The sequence below is a fragment of the Geospiza fortis genome, unplaced genomic scaffold (assembly GCF_000277835.1).
Source record: "Geospiza fortis unplaced genomic scaffold, GeoFor_1.0 scaffold102, whole genome shotgun sequence".
Lineage (NCBI taxonomy): Eukaryota > Metazoa > Chordata > Aves > Passeriformes > Thraupidae > Geospiza > Geospiza fortis.
Genome location: NW_005054373.1, coordinates 211,883 through 218,752, shown reverse-complemented (window position 1 = coordinate 218,752; position 6,870 = coordinate 211,883).

Genomic DNA, 6,870 nt, shown 5'->3' with positions numbered 1-6,870 from the left:
GGGATACTCATGTAGAGCCAGAAGGAATCAACAGGGCTTTGCTGAGGTCAGCAATGCTCCTTTAAGGACAGAATGGATGGTTTTGTACAACTTGAGCCTTTAGATGGTGTGAAGGTGCTCAGTGAGTTCCATGCAGGTGCCAGAGGCCAGGTGTGCGCACACACCTGTGTGTTCATGGCCACAGTGAGAGCCCTCCTGATCCCCACAGGGCTCTGACACGCTGCATTTCTGGAATGTATTTAAACACTGAGATTAATCAAGGCCTAAATTAGTTTTTAATCAGATTGCCAGCTTTCCTCACTCCATTTTCTTAAATCTTGCCGAGGTCCCCATGTCCTTGTGGTGGGGCAGAGCTCAGTGAGTGAACATTCCCCAGGGCCAGCTCTTGGCAGGCACCCCTCCTGCCCAGCCTGGGGACATGTGCAGCACTGCCACATTTCCCACCTGGACCCAGCCTCCTGCAGGGTTCTGCAGCTTCTGTAGGAGCTGCTCCCCTCCCTCCTGCACAGCTAGAGAGGAGAAAAGCACAGTTGTTGGCGCCGCTGGGATGGCGTGACTGGAATTAATCTCTTGGGTTTATCTTGCTATTGACCTTATGATTCAAACCAGAGAAACTGCAGGGGATTATTCAGGGGGATGTTCCAACAAGAGGAGCAAGTTGGCTTTAGATGACAGGCATTTACATTTGTCCCATTAAATATGCAATTTCTGCTGATTTATGCACAGGTCCATCTGATTTTTTAATTTTCACAATTTTAATTTTTTTTTTCCCCCGGTAATTCTCTAAGTAGGTCCAGTGAGATGATAAATCAGACAAAATCCTGGTCTGGACTATGAAGCAAACCTCTCCAGGGTCCTGTGCATGGTGATGCCACCTGCATTCCTCTGGAGATTCTGCCCCTCTGGCCTGGCAGTGCCAAATCCAGTGCTTGCTCCTGATCACTGGCGGCTGCTGGGACACAAATCCTGATGCAGAATTGCTGCAGCTTTAAAAAAAAAAAAAAAAAACAAAAAAAACCCCCAACACTTCTCCCTCTGACTTTGGAGACACAAACAATCAGGTAGGGCAGCTGATTTGCTTTTTCCAAGTAACAATTTCCTTCTTAGATCAGGAGTTAGTTCAACACAGTTGCACATAAAACTAGCCCAGCGCATGGCTATAAAAATGTAGATATCTGGTGAAATATTGGGGGTTTTACTGCTCAAGTGCTTGTAACAGCTCCACGTCCAACAGGTTCTGTGATGTAGCTGGGAGTGTGGACAGTGACAGAAATCCAAACCCTGACTCAGTCTAGTGTTTAACCCTGTGTAAGTTCCAAAACACAGCCCAAGAATGTGATTTAACCCCCTGTAAATTCCAAAACACAACTCAAGAATGTGCTGAATCACAGAGTTCAAACAAACAAACAAACAAACAAACAAAGCACCAGTGCTTGACAGGAGCTGAGTGTTTGCATGTCCAGCTGAATTTGGACCATCACTCCTATTTCTGATTTTAACTTGAATCTCCTCTAATAGCTGGGTCTGGGCTGCAGCAGCTCTCACAGAAAATGAGTCCTGCATGATTCATCGTGTTACAGGGGAGGGAAAAATATGTTAGGAGGAACATTTAGTGCTGGTGTAACTCAACTGAGTAACACATTCAGAACAAGCAGTTACAATTAGCAGATCCTGTTGTTGCCAAGATCGAATCATTTCCTAACCAGATTTAATTAAAAGAGCAGTTGAGCTGCCTGGCACCCATCTCCCCTGACTTCAAAGCCTTTCCCCTGGACCTACATCCCAGAAACAGCAGAGGGACAGCACCCATCACCCAGGGGATCCACGTTGTGCAGCCCTCACCAATGCACTGCATCTCTCTTGAAGCTTCTAGTTGCTGCTTTGGCACAGCAACACCTCCCGCAAAAACCTCCACCCTGCTGCTTTTTGGGGGAAATCAGGAATTTATCCTGCTCTGCAGCCCAGCCTGTGGGAGCCCTGTGAGAACACAACACAGGATGCTCCCACCTGGTCTGAGCTGGACTCAAAACACAGAGAATGGCTTTTGATCAGGGGCTAAATGCAAATTTTCTGTGATGTTGAAATCCCACCGAGGGGTTGAGACCTTTTTTCTGACCTGACTCTCATTTCCTCAGGGGTTCTGCAGCCTGTTCCAGGTCTCTCTGCAGCCCTGGTGCCTCCCAGCTCTCTTCCAGCTGTTTCTCCTCTGTGACTTTCACCACTCCCTCTGGTACAGAAGCATTACATAAGATGGACATGTTATTATCCCACTAATTAACTTCCTTTAATTTCACAGGTTCTGTATTTTATTATTTCAGCCTACTATTAGAACTTCTGAAATTCGCTTTTCACCTGTCTTTGCATCCAGCCACTAACATAAAGTTACCAGGTTGATTAAGCCACAAATTCATGGAGGGAACAGTGTTTTATTTTAGGAGAAAATTGTAAAAGAATTCAGGGACTGGACTGCCTATGCCATGCATTAATTATAGCAGAACTATTTAAAACTTGCAGTGGTCAACAATTTTATTTCAAACACACCCAAACACAGTTGTGCAGTTATTTTGATCAATTAAGCACATCTGCTGACAGAAATTACACTCAGCATGTCCCTTCTGGTTTTTTTCCCCATGAAACATTTTCTCCCTCTTTTTTTGGTTCAGAAAATTATTTTAATACATTGCAGTAACCTATAAATAATGATGAAAACCTAAAAGGTCAAGGAGAGAAAGAAGTACAGCACATTCCCAGTTTTTACTTCTACAAGTAATAAATTAGTAGCCACGTGTTGAAGTTAAAACTGATAAAGGGCTGATATAAAAGTCATATTTCCTAAATGCAATCCAGTTTCTGCATGGTAAAATGAAGATATTCCAGCCCATTTTACTGAAAGTGTTGAATTCCTTCCTGTGAACTTTTTGTTTTGGTAGCAATGGGGCTTTCCCCCCTTCGCTGAGTGCCAGCCATGGCACAACACCCAGCAAAGCCCTGAGGAACAGGCTGCAGATCTGCTGGGCAGTTCTTCATTTGCAATATTAGGATGAAACCGAATGCTCTGGGTTGCTCTGGTTTGTTCCTGGATGATTAAAATGATGCTCACAAGAAAAAGATGAAAAGAACTGAGGTGTTTCCCCTCCTGTGCTCCTGTCTTTATCATTTCACTTCTGACAGGAGACAGCTCTCAAAAAACTTATTTTCCCCAAAGTTTCATGTTCCTGTAGTTCCCTTATGCCAGGGAAATGCTCACAGTGGGAGGAAGAGCCTGACCCAAAGCTTGTGCATTGTAAGAAAAATCTGCAACCAGAACAGCATCCCATGAGCTCACACAACAATCCAAACTGGGATTAGCAGCACTAAGGAGCATTTTTGCAGATTATTCCAGCAGATTCAGCAAGAGGGATAAAAATCCAACTCAGATTTCATTATTTTCATACTCCATTCCTGCCATAACTACAGCAGCTGTAAAAATCAAGCACCTATCTAGAAGGGAAGGGCTGTAGAAGACCCTTCAGATGTTTCTCCTCTGAAAGTTACAGCCTGTTGTACCATCAATAATAAAACATAATCATCCTGAAACAACACTTCAGATTTTAATGGAAAGCTCTACTGCTTCATACCTGGGAAATTTTGCTTTAAAAAGTCATTTAGGACTTAATATATTAGCACAGAACTCCAGACGTGCATATAATTAAGCCATAATGCCTTCCAAAATTTATTTCTTTCTTTCCAGTTCTAATGTTCAGCCAGATATTAACCAGTCAGATTGAGCCAACAGGTTTTGTTTCAGCTTCTTCAAAATAATTCCATCAGCTTCCAAGAGGCTGTTCTCAGTAAGAACAAATGGACCAATACAGAATTTTCCTGCTGCCTGAAGCTCAAGCAGATGAGGAACAATTAATGTTGAACTTGAGGGCAGTGAAGCCTCTGTGAGAACCCAAGGATGTTCCACTTTATTTCACACAAAGTGCAGGAGCATTTGCTGATGTTCCACCCTTTGGTTTAACTCTGCATCCAGGTCCTCATCCCTCCCCAGACAGACAGGACACAGATTAAATCCCTCCCCAGTTCCATGGCTGCTCTTGTTTTCACCTGCCCACAGCAAGAATTGTTCCTTTTCTAACAAAGTTAAAGAAATTTCTTATTAAAATTCATCACCTTACAGGTAATGTGTGAGAAATGCTAAAGATAATTGGGTTGCATTCATGAATAAAGAATATTAATAAAATGAAGAAAGTGCTTTTATGTTCTTCAACCAAAATCTTTGTACTGCCCTTTAAGTGTGTTGCACCCTCATTTAAGAAAATAGACACTAAAATTTTCCAATTAAAGTTTCATTTGCAAATCCCTGGTTTTGAACTGCCTTCACCAGAGCAACAAAGCAGGTAACAATCCTAAATTTATGCCTCGAGGATCTGATTTTCCAAATCATTTGTGTTTTCATTGGTCTGATGTTTTACTTTCACCTGACTGTCCCGAAGCTTTCAGAGCTCCCTTGTTCCTCACCAAATTAGTCAGAGCTCTTCTACCTCTGAGAGACTCTTATAGGAGAATTTCACAGAAAATCAGCTCAGCTCAAAGACAACAAAGTCCAGGAAATTTCAAAGCTTCTGAGAGACAAAAAGCTACAAGCTCATGATTAAAGGAAAAAACTATTACACACTTCAGCAAAGATTCATGGATACTTTCCTCCAGCACAATTACTATGATTTTTAAAGGATATTTTTAGGAAAGAGAGGGTGAAACAATGCACTTCATCTGTAATTCCAAGCCAGATCCGAGGGTTCATACCTTGAATGAGGCTGGCAGGATTTCGAACAGTCATTTCCAGAACTGATCAAGATAACACTATCAGCTCATTAGGGTGTGAGTATGCATGCTTAAACAAATTAAACTCATTTCATGCTGATAAAAAGATATCTGAGGAAAACTGAAGGTCAAAGAGATTTATCCCATAAGGGATTCAGAGTTTGAGGAATGTTCCAACAGAATTTAAAACTCCAGAAATGATGCATTTCTGAATAAAACTGCAACGAGGGTCCATTTCTCTGTGTTATTGCACAAGTGGGATTAAAAAAAACCCAACCCAAAACAACAATGAAAATACACAGAAATTAATCTTTAGGGCAAGGTTATTGAAGAGAACACTACATAGAAGAAAAATAAGTTTCAAATTATCTCCCAAAAGAGCAAAAATATGTCAGTAGATAAATTTGCCAGGCTTTAATCCTATTTATTGAAATAACAGCAAACTAAAGGCCCATTTTTGCAGGTTCTGGGATAACTCCTGTGCTAAGGGCTTCCAGCTTTTTGAAAGTCTACAGAGCTTCAATCACCCAGCATACTGAGATCTCTAAAGAGTGCAACTAAATATTATGATAAGGTAGTTAAATTTTATGCTTGACTATACTTCATTTTATCCAAGTAGCACAGATTCTGATAGATGCTTCTCCCTGCCTGCTCTATCTCAGTGTGGGGCAGCAGAGAGAGGACGAAAAGCAGCCCAGCCAGCACAGCAACCCCTCAACCCCAAGTGTCAGAATTCCCCAAGCTGTCCCCAATAATTTATAATAATCCTGGCTGTCCTCACCCCAAGCCTGATTAATTAATTAATCCAAACCTCTATCTTTATGTGAAGATAATCTCCTCAGGGAGGAAAAATGGCCCACTAAATGTCCCAGGACACAGTGCAGCAGCAGAATGCTGTGCTAGGCACACTCAGGGCTTTTTTCCCCCATGTTTAGAAGAGTCAGGGTTTGTCACACACTTCTTACTGTTCCCTTTCACACTCAACAGGCATCAATTGCAGAGAAAATTCTGGCCCAGACTCTTTCACATGGATTCACCCAGCAGATCCACTTGGTTATTGATGGGTGCCTTTCCACAGTGGAAGCTCCAGCTAAGAAAAGCTGCCTGGAAGCTCCTGGTGAAACAAATTACCTCTCTTTTCACGGATGGGAACAAGTGGACCAAATTACAGAAGTATTAAAAATCAGTCAAGTATTTCATCATCTACAAATGCGGATACAATGTGGGCAAGCTGAGAGAAAGGCAAACAAATTACTCCTGAAAAGGTGGGCAGGGAGAAGGAACAGAATGAATTGATCTTTAGACTTCGGCCTTTCCTCTGCAGATAAATCTGTGCTGAAATTAAACCCGATTAAAAATCTAACCACAAAACCAAAGGAGAATTCAAGTCAGTCATGTCACAGCAAACATGATTTTGGTCATCACCCCAACCTGGCCTGTAGATTTTTGTTTCACATTTCTGCTGAAATGACAGAATTGAAGTCTGACCTGGGCTGATTCTCACTCAGATTTTCCCCTGGGTGTGTCACCTGTAGAGGGGATGGTGTCTGCTCACAGCAGCTCCCAGGCCATGCAGAAGAGGCAGAGTGATTTATTCTGAACTCTCTTTTCTCAAAACATATTTCCTCATATCATCAAAAAATATCAATGGCATTCTGCACACCTTTCTAAATCTATTTTTTTTTCTTTTTACTAAACAGCCATTTTCTTCCGAGGACAACAAATGTTGATTTATGTGAAGTGAGATCAGAACTTTATATATAAAGACCTTTATAGATAAAGACCTCCTTTATATATATAGACCTCCTAAAACTAACAGGTTTTGTTTTCTTGTTTAATGATGAAGTGGAAGAGTGAACCTTTGGTCTGCTCGAAGAGAATATAAAATAAAACACAGTAAGAGCTGGCCATCTATGGTAAAGATGCCTGAAATAACTATTCTGGAAAAAAATCCCTGGAATATATAATTAGAGAATTTACCGGGAAAAAAAAAGAGGAAAAAAAACCCTTCACATTTCTTTTTGTTTTGTGTAAAAGCAGAAAGTTTACCTCAAGCTTTTAGCT